The sequence below is a fragment of the Coregonus lavaretus genome (genome assembly GCF_964263955.1).
Source record: "Coregonus lavaretus genome assembly, chromosome: 38".
Taxonomy (NCBI): Eukaryota; Metazoa; Chordata; class Actinopteri; order Salmoniformes; family Salmonidae; genus Coregonus; species Coregonus lavaretus.
Genome location: NC_140025.1, coordinates 26,049,492 through 26,060,321, shown reverse-complemented (window position 1 = coordinate 26,060,321; position 10,830 = coordinate 26,049,492).

Below are 10,830 nucleotides of genomic sequence, written 5' to 3'. Positions count from 1 at the left end.
ATACTGGGGTACAAATGAGCAAAATAAATAACAATATAGGGATGAGGTAGTTGGGCGGGCTAATTTCAGATGGGCTGTGTACAGGTGCAGTGATCGGTAAGGTGCTCTGACAACTGATGCTTAAAGTTAGTGAGGGAGATAAGTGTCTCCAGCTTCAGAGATTTTTGCAATTTGTTCCAGTCATTGGCAGCAGAGAACTGGAAGGAATTGCGGCCAAAGGAGGTGTTGGCTTTGGGGATGACCAGTGAGATATACCCGCTGGAGCGCAGACTACGGGTGGGTGTTGCTATGGTGACCAATGAGCTAAGATAAGGCGGGGATTTGCCTAGCAGTGATTTATAGATGGCCTGGAGCCAGTGGGTTTGGCGACGAATATGTAGTGAGGAACAGCCAACAAGAGTGTACAGGTCACAGTGGTGGGTATTATATGGGGCTTTGGAGACAAAACGGATGGCACTGTGATAGACAACATCCAATTTGCTGAGTAGAGTGTTGGAGGCTATTTTGTAAATGACATCGCCGAAGTCAAGGATCGGTAGGATAGTCAGTTTTACGAGGGCATGTTTGGCAGCATGAGTGAAGGAGGCTTTGTTGCGAAATAGGAAACCGATTCTAGATTTAACTTTGGATTGGAGATTCTTAATGTGAGTCTGGAAGGAGAGTTTACAGTCTAACCAGACACCTAGATATTTGTAGTTGTCCACATACTCTAGGTCAGACCCGTCTAGAGTAGTGATTCTAGTCGGGTGGGCGGGTGCAAGCAGCGTTCGGTTGAAGAGCATGCATTTAGTTTTACTAGTGTTTAAGAGCAGTTGGAGGCTACTGAAGGAGTGTTGTATGGAATTGAAGCTCGTTTGGAGGTTTGTTAACACAGTGTCCAATGAAGGGCCAGATGTATACAAAATGGTGTCGTCTGCGTAGAGTTGGATCTGAGAGTCACCAGCAGCAAGAGCGACGTCATTGATATACACAGAGAAAAGAGTTGGCCCAAGAATTGAACCCTGTGGCACCCCCATAGAGACTGCCATAGGTCCAGACAACAGGCCCTCCGATTTGACACATTGAACTCTATCTGAGAAGTAGTTGGTGAACCAGGCGAGGCAGTCATTTGAGAAACCAAGGCTATTTAGTCTGCCAATAAGAATGCGGTGGTTGACAGAGTCGAAAGCCTTGGCCAGGTCAATGAAAACGGCTGCACAGTACTGTCTATTATCGATCGCGGTTATAATATCATTTAGGACCTTGAGCGTGGCTGAAGTGCACCCATGACCAGCTCGGAAACCGGATTGCATAGCGGAGAAGGTACGGTGGGATTCGAAATGGTCGGTGATCTGTTTGTTGACTTGGCTTTCAAAAACTTTTGAAAGGCAGGGCAGGATGGATATGGGTCTGTAACAGTTTGGATCTAGAGTGTCACCCCCTTTGAAGAGGGGGATGACCGCGGCAGCTTTCCAATCTCTGGGGATCTCAGACGTTACGAAAGAGAGGTTGAACAGGCTAGTAATAGGGGTTGCGACAATTTCGGCGGCTAGTTTTAGAAAGAAAGGGTCCAGATTGTCTAGCCCAGATGATTTGTAGGGGTCCAGATTTTGCAGCTCTTTTAGAACATCAGCTGTCTGGATTTGTGTGAAGGAGAAGCGGGGGGGGCATGGGCAAGTTGCAGCGGAGGGTGCAGAGCTGGTGGCCGGGGTAGTGGTAGCCAGGTGGAAAGCATGGCCAGCCGTAGCAAAATGCTTGTTGAAATTCTCGATTATTGTAGATTTATCGGTGGTGATAGTGTTTCCTAGCCTCAGTGCAGTGGGCAGCTGGGAGGAAGTGCTCTTATTTTCCATGGACTTTACAGTGTCCCAAAACTTTTTGGAGTTAGTGCCTCAGGATTCAAATTTCTGTTTGAAAAAGTTAGCCTTTGCTTTCCTAACTGCTTGTGTATATTGGTTCCTAACTTCCCTGAAAAGTTGCATATCACGGGGGCTATTTGATGCTAATGCAGTACGCCACAGGATGTTTTTGTGCTGGTCAAGGGCAGTCAAGTCTGAGGAGAACCAGGGGCTATATCTGTTCTTAGTTCTGTATTTTTTTAATGGGGCATGTCTATTTAAGATTGAGAGGAAATTACTTTTAAAGAACAACCAGGCATCCTCTACTGACGGAATGAGATCTATATCCATCCAGGATACCTGGGCCAGGTCAATTAGGAAGGCCTGCTCGCTGAAGTGTTTTTGGGAGCGTTTGACAGTGATGAGGGGTGGTCGTTTGACCGCGGACCCGTTACGGACGCAGGCAATAAGGCAGTGATCGCTGAGATCCTGGTTGAAGACAGCGGAGGTGTATTTAGAGGGTAAGTTAGTCAGGATGATATCTATGAGGGTACCCATGTTTACGGATTTAGGGTTGTACCTGGTAGGTTCGTTGATAATTTGTGTGAGATTGAGGGCATCTAGTTTAGATTGTAGGATGGCCGGGGTGTTAAGCATATCCCAATTTAGGTCACCAAGCAGTACGAACTCTGAGGATAGATGGGGGGCAATCAATTCACATATGGTGTCCAGGGCACAGCTGGGGGCTGAGGGGGGTCTGTAGCAAGTGGCAACAGTGAGATATTTATTTCTGGAAAGGTGGATTTTTAGAAGTAGAAGCTCAAACTGTTTGGGCACAGACCTGGATAGTATGATGGAGCTCTGCAGGCTATCTCTACAGTAGATTGCAACTCCACCCCCTTTGGCAGTTCTATCTAGACAGAAAATGTTATAGTTGGGGATGGAAATTTCAGAATTTTTGGTGGCCTTCCTAAGCCAGGATTCAGACACTGCTAGAACATCAGGGTTGGCGGAGTGTGCTAACGCAGTGAATAACTCAAACTTAGGAAGGAGGCTTCTGATATTTATGTGCAGAAAACCAAGACTTTTACGGTTACAGAAGTCAACAAATGATAGCTCCTGGGGAGTAGGAGTGATACTGGGGGCTGCAGGGCCTGGGTTAGCCTCTACATCACCAGAGGAACAGAGGAGGACTAGAATAAGGATACGACTAAAGGCTTTAAGAACTGGTCTTCTAGTGCGTTGGGTACATAGAATAAAGGGGGCAGTTCTCCGGGCGTTGTAGAAAAGATTCAGGGCATTATGTACAGAAAAGGATATGGAAGGATATGAGTACAGTTCAGGAAACCCTAAGCGTTGGGTAACAATGAAAGAGATAGCGTCATTGGAGGCATCGATTGAGCCGGTCTCGGCGTGTATGGGGGGAGGAACAAAGGAACTATATGAGGCAGTTTGAGAGGGACTAGGGGTTCTACATTGAAATTGTATAATAAGAACTAACCCAAACAGCAATAGGCAAGGCATAATTGACATGGGAGAGAGGCATAAAGCAGTCACATGTGTTATTAGAGAGAGCTAAGACACAACTGGAAATAGCGATAACGTTTGGGCTAAGACTAAACAGAATAAACAGGACAGAGTACCGTGTAAAGGAACAGTCCAGCAGGCATCAGCTGTGCAGCTGAGTGATCATAAGGTCCAGTGAACAGCAATATGTGAGTCCGAGAGCAGTTCAAATTGGTGCTTCAGCACAGCTAGCAGGGAGCACAGTTGTGGTTTGCGTGTGCTAGCGGGCCGGGGCTGGCAGATGGATCTTCGTGGTCGTCGCAACGGGAAGCCTGTTGAAACCACATCAGACTATTTCGTCGGCAAACCAGTCGTGTTGGATCGGCGGGGCTCAGTGTCAACACTAGGAGGTCCCGTCCGGTTGACAGAGAGGTAGATAGCCGGGAGATGGGCCTGAGGCTAGCTCAAGGCTAACTGGTGCTTGCTATAGGGCAATGGTAATCAGCCAACAACAGGTTGCAGCTAGCTAGCTGGTTGTGATGATCCGGCGCTAGGGTCCAGTGATTCCGGCAGAAAGTCCAATAAGCTCTGGGTCGATAGCACGCTGGGTCGATAGCACGCTGTGCAGACTGGCCGACGAATTGTCCAGGCTAGAGCTAGAGCTGGCTGGTGGATAGTGTAGGCCACGGACAATGGTGAAGACGCTAACGGTGACTAATAACAGGTAGCCACTATTTTCAGCTTACGGTTCTTGATGAAAGTTATAAATAAATAATAGAATCCTTTCCACGTTGGGTGAGGCGGGTTGCAGGAAAGTATATTTAGTTAAAGAATGAAAGTAAAAAATTGAGAAATATAGACAAAAAAACAAGAAACGGGATATTTACACAGGGCGAAAAATAAAAGCGACCGCACTGCTACGCCATCTTGGGTGATGGTGACTTGGTGTATAGCGAGAATAGAAGAGGGCCTAGAACTGAGCCCTGGGGAACACCAGTGGTGAGAGCAAGTGGTGCGGAGACAGATTCTCGCCACACCACTTGGTAGGAGTGACCTGTCAGGTAGGACGCAATCCAAGAGTGAGCCGCGCCGGAGATGCCCAACTCGGAGAGGGTGGAGAGGAGGATCTGATCGTTCACAGTATCAAAGGCAGCAGACAGGTCTAGAAGGACAAGAGCAGAGGAGAGAGAGTTAGCTTTGGCAGTGCGGAGAGCCTCCGTGACACAGAGAAGAGCAGTCTCAGTTGAATGACCAGTCTTGAAACCTGACTGGTTTGGATCAAGAAGGTCATTCTGAGAGAGATAGCAAGAGAGTTGGCTAAAGACGGCACGCTCAAGAGTTTTGGAGAGAAAAGAAAGAAGGGATACTGGACTGTAGTTGTTGACATCGGAGGGATCGAGTGTAGGTTTTTTGAGAAGGGGTGCAACTCTCGCTCTCTTGAAGACGGAAGGGACATAGCCAGCGGTCAAGATCACAAGTCGCAAGATTTCATCTGGAGAGAGAGGGGAGAATGAAGTCAAAGCATAGGGTAGGGCAGTGTGAGCAGGACCAGCAGTGTCATTTGACTTAACAAACGAGGATCGGATTTCGTCAACCTTCTTTTCAAAATGGATTCAGCAGGGAGGTGAAGGTGGTAAAGAGCTTCCTAGGGTTAGAGGCAGATGCTTGGAATTTAGAGTGGTAGAAAGTGGCTTTAGCAGCAGAAACAGAGGAAGAAAATGTAGAGAGGAGGGAGTGAAAAGATGCCAAACCCGCAGGGAGTCTAGTTTTCCTCCATTTCCGCTCGGCTGCCCGGAGCCCTGTTCTGTGAGCTCGCAATAAGTCGTCATGCCACGGAGCAGGAGGGGAGGACCGAGCCGGCCGGGAGGATAGGGGACATAGAGAGTCAAAGGATGCAGAAAGGGAGGAGAGGAGGGTTGAGGAGGCAGAATCAGGAGATTGGAGGGAGAAGGATTGAGCAGAGGGAAGAGATGATAGGATGGAGGAGGAGAGAGTAGCGGGAGAGAGAGAGCGAAGGTTGCGACGGCGCATTACCATCTGAGTAGGGGCAGAGTGAGTAGTGTTGGAGGAGAGCGAGAGAGAAAAGGATACAAAGTAGTGGTCAGAGACATGGAGGGGAGTTGCAGTGAGATTAGTAGAAGAACAGCATCTAGTAAAGATGAGGTCAAGCGTATTGTCTGCCTTGTGAGTAGGGGGGGACGGTGAGAGGGTGAGGTCAAAAGAGGAGAGGAGTGGAAAGAAGGAGGCAGAGAGAAATGTGTCAAAGGTTGACGTAGGAAGGTTAAAGTCACCCAGAACTGTGAGGGGTGAGCCATCCTCAGGAAAGGAACTTATCAAGGCGTCAAGCTCATTGATGAACTCTCCAAGGGAACCTGGAGGGCGATAAATGATAAGGATGTTAAGCTTGAATGGGCTAGTGACTGTGACAGCATGGAATTCAAATGAGGAGATAGACAGATGGGTCAGGGGAAAAAGAGAGAATGTCCACTTGAGAGAGATGAGGATTCCTGTGCCACCACCCCGCTGACCAGATGCTCTCGGGGTATGCAAGAACACATGGTCAGACGAGGAGAGAGCAGTAGGAGTAGCAGTGTTTTCAGTGGTAATCCATGTTTCCGTCAGCGCCAAGGAGTCGAGGAACTGGAGGGTAGCATAGGCTGAGATGAACTCTGCCTTGTTGGCCGCAGAACGGCAGTTCCAGATGCTGCCTGAGACCTGGAACTCCACGTGGGTCATGCGCGCAGGGACCACCAGGTTAGAGTGGCAGCAGCCACGCGGTGTGAGGTGTTTGTATAGCCTGTGCGGAGAGGAGAGAACAGGGATAGACAGACGCATAGTTGACAGGCTACTGAAAATGGCTACAATAATGCAAAGGAGATCGGAATGAAATGAACTAAACATCTGGGAAAGCGAGAGAGCGGGGCCTCCTTCACTTACGTTTCACTGAAATATAACTCTCCCAACTTCCACCTCAGAAAGTTCCACCTCACTTTTTAAGAGATCTGTGCCTCAAGTGGGGGGTGCCAAGCATTTTTGGGGGCGGGCCCGGCCCCCTATGGCCCGCCCATAGCGACGGGTGTGGTCCTCTTAAGCACATTATTTCAATATTTCCTAGCTCTGAATTGACGCAGGTTACAGTTTTGCAAAACTACTCGGTTAAAAATAAGAGCATGAATGACAATAAAGGTATGACTTGAATTATATGCATAATGATGTAGTAAACAACATCGCTCAGCGTGGGAACTTTTGGTGGGGGGGGAGTAGCCTTTATAAGTCTCCATGGCGGGTAAAGACCATCACTTCGTTGTCTTGTTGGGAATAGTAATAATTCGTGACAGTATGCATTGTATTAGTCTAAGAGTTGTTTTTCATTTTATTTCTCACATTAAACAGACATTTGAGAAGGATTTGAGAAGCGAATTGCTTGCAGTTGTACCTATGACGCACAGACACACTAAAGCTGTACAGTGTAGTTAGAAAAGTCAGTTTACATTATTTGCAGATGTGTTCCCTTTTATTTACAAATCGAAAAATGTAACATTTGAAATGAATGTGGCAGAACAGTTAAGCCAAGAGTACCTGTGGGAGTCTTCTCCTTCAGTCTTTTTGCCTCCTATGCCTCGTTTCCCATTAGATGGGATTTTCCCAATGCCAACTTCACCTGAGACAGCCGCTATCCAGTGTCATGTGTTGCTGAATTACAGATCTCGGTATCCCAATGTCGCTGCTGTCCATTGTGCTGAAATATCCAATCTCGGCTATTTGCATACATAGGACCATCCACACTTGACACCACACACACAAGTTAATGCTTTTTCTCTCACACTCTTTTGAACATTGCACAACCTGCAACAAGACACTGAAACAACACTTAATTTTAAGTTTGTTTCTTTCTGAATAAAGATGAAATCAATGTGTGGAAGGAGATTGGACAATGTATAGGCATTCCCTATAGCTGTTTTTGACTGGAGCATGATCAGATTGCTTTGTTTGAGCCAGAATGGAAATTTGGTCTGAGAAACGACGCCCATTATAGCATGACTATTTCAGACAGAATTAACTTTATGTTATATGTAAAAATATAAATAAGGCAATGTTTATATGACCCCTTTCAAACAGTCACTTATTTATCACTTTCTTGCAGGTATATAGTGCATTCAGAAAGTATTCATACCCCTTAACTTATTCCACAGCCTGAATTCAAAATGGATTCAATTATAATATTTTCTCTCACGCAGCTACACACAATACCCCATAATGACAAATTGAAAACACGCTTTTGAAATTTCTGCAAATGTATTGGAAATTACATACAGAAATATCTCATTTACATAAGTATTCCCACCCCTGAGTCGATTAAAGCTGTGTCTTACTTGGTAAATCTCCAAGAGCTTTGCACAACTGGATTGTAAAATATATGCATCAAACATTATATAGACAGCCATTTTTTTTTTGCCATAGGTTTTCAAGCCGAATTAAGTCAAAACTGTAACTAAGCCACTCAGAAACATTCAATGTCGTCTTGGTTAGCAACTCCAGTGAATATTTGGCCTTGTGTTTTAGGTTATTGTCCTGCTGAAGATGTCACGGTTCAGACAGACGACCAGAGGACCACAATTGCGTCACACCAGAAAGTTTATTAAAACTTAAGGGAAAAGGGAAGTAGGGAGTGAATGAAGGCTCCAGGGGTAACAGGGATCCCGTCCAATGTGCTGGGTCTGTGCCCCCCCCAGTGGCAGCGATGCGTCCTATGAAGCCGGTGGTGGGTGGTCCAGAAGTCCTGGGGGGGGGGAGACACAGACACAACAGGGCGGAATGAAACAAGGCAGCAGTACAGTTCAAGGGAAATCCAAAATACGTAGTAGCAAGGCAGAAGGCTGGTCAGAGTTACCGGGATTGCAGAGTAGTCAGGAGTCGTGATGGCAGAAGCAGGTCTGGATCTCCTGGGGCAGAAGAGTATCCAAAAATCAGGCAGGTCCGGGGTCACAAAACCAGGGTGAGCCAGAAGCGCGAGCAAACAGGTTCCGGGTGTGAGCTTTGCAGACGATCTGACACCGGAGAGCTGAAAGACAGGGCCTTAAATACTGGGAGAGGTAGTGGGTAATGCAGCGCAGCTGGCAGAGTAATTAGAGCAGAGCAGAGCAGGGACAGGTGGAGCTAGTTAGGCTGAGTAGAGAGAGTGGTGAGCAGAGTGGAAGAAAATAAAGGTGGTAACCCGGTGGAGTGAGAGGCTCATGACAGAAGAGGGAATTTGTCTCCCAGTGTCTGTTGGAAAGCAGACTGAACCAGGTTTTCCTCTAGGAATCTGCCTGTACTTAGCTCTATGCCATTTATTTTTATCCTAAAAAAGTATCTAGTCCATGCCATTGACATGGATACCCATAACATGATGCAGCCACCACCATGCTTGGAAATATGAAGAGTGGTACTCAGTGATGTGTTGTGTTGGATTTGCCCCAAACATTACGCTTTGTATTCAGGGCATAAAGTTCATTTCTTTGCCACATTATTTGCAGTTTTACTTTAGTGCCTTATTGCAAACACAATGCATGTACAGGTTTCCTTCTTTTACATTTACATTTTAGTCATTTAGCAGACGCTCTTATCCAGAGCGACTTACAGTTAGTGATTGCATACTCTGTCAATTAGGTTAGTATTTTGGAGTAACTACAATGTTGATGATTCATCCTCAGTCTTCTCCTATCAAAGCATTAAACTTTCTAACTGTTTTAAAGTCACCATTGGCCTCATGGTGAAATCCCTGAGCGTTTTCCTTCCTCTCTGGCAGCTGAGTTAGGATGGACACCTGTATTTTTGTGGTGACTGGGTGTATTAATACACCATCCAAAGCGTAATTAATACCTTCACCATGCTCAAAGGAATATTCAATGTCTGCTTTATTTGTACCCATCTACCAAAAGGTGCCCTTCTTTGCGAGGCATTGGAAAACCTCCCTGATCTTCATGGTTGAATCTATGTTTGAAATTCACTGCTCGACTGAGGGACCTAATAGATAATTGCATGTGTGGGGTACAGAGATTATGTAGTCGTTCAAAAATCACTATTATTGCACACATAGTGAGTCCATCTAACTGATTATGTGACTTGTTAAGCACATTTTTACTCCTGAGCTTAAATAGGCTTGCCATAACAAAGGGGTTGAAAACTAATTGATTAGATTACTAGATACTAGACTCTGTCAATATGTTTTTGGAAGTGGCTCTGCATTTCTTGCATACATATCATATTTATTTAAGGATTATGACGACTTTCTAAAAGGACAAAGCTGTTTCTGTGTGCTCCCTTGTCTCCACTGTCACCACATCCCTCGATGCGTGCAAACAGAGCATCTATATCAGGGATGGGCAACTCCAGTCCTCGGGACCTGATTGGTGTTACACTTTTTCCCCAGCCCCAGCTAACACGTTTCACTCTAATAATCAAGTACTCATGGGTTTCAGTTTAGAATGCAATAAGTTTAATCATCTGTGTTTGCTAGGGATGGGGAAAAAGTGTGACACCCCTCCGACCCCCAAGGACTGGAATTGTCCATCCCTGATCTATATGGTAGGACCAGTACCAGACCTGAATGAATGTGTCTGTTTTGAATATTCACGGAGACAGAATGATGTGGTTGATAGCAGAGACGTCATGCCCAAAGCGGGCACAGGGTCACTTGCCCCCTCAGATTTGTGATGTTTAAATGTGTCTTGTTATTTTTTCTCTGTCATACTACTAACCATGAGGTTGGCTTTAGCTAGCCCAGATAGGATCCCAATCTCCCCAGCTAATAACTACACTGAACAAAAATATAAACGCAACATGTAAAGTGTTTGTCCCATGTTTCATGAGCTGAAATAAAAATCCCAGAAATGTTCCATTCGCACACAAAAAGCTTATTTCTCTCAAATTGTGTACACAAATTTGTTTACATCCCTGTAAGCGAGCATTTCTCCTTTGCCAAGATAATCCATCCACCTGACAAATATGGCATATCAAGAAGCTGATTAAACAGCATGATAATTACACAGGTGCACCTTGTGCTGAGGACAATAAAATGCCACTCTAAAATGTGCAGTTTTGTCACACAACACAATGCACAGATGTTTCAAGTTTTGAGGCAGCGTGCAATTGGCTTACGGACTGCAGGAATGTCCACCAGAGCTGTTGCCAGATACGTTTATGTTTATTTCTCAACCATAAGCCAAGGCGGCTTTAGAGAATTTGGCAGTACTTCTAACTGGCCTCACGACTTCAGACCACTTGTAAAGCAGCGTATGGGCGAGCTGTTGGCTGATGTCAATGTTGTGAATGCTCCATGGTGGCAGTGGGGTTATGGTATGGGCAGGCATAAGCTACGGACAATGAACACAATTGCATTTTATCGATGACAATTTGAATGCACAGAGATACCGTGGGATAGTGTACATGCACAAAGTGAGTTTGTAACATGTATATCATTCTTGCTTGTTGATCTTTATAGTTACTACCATTGCCTATTGTAAGT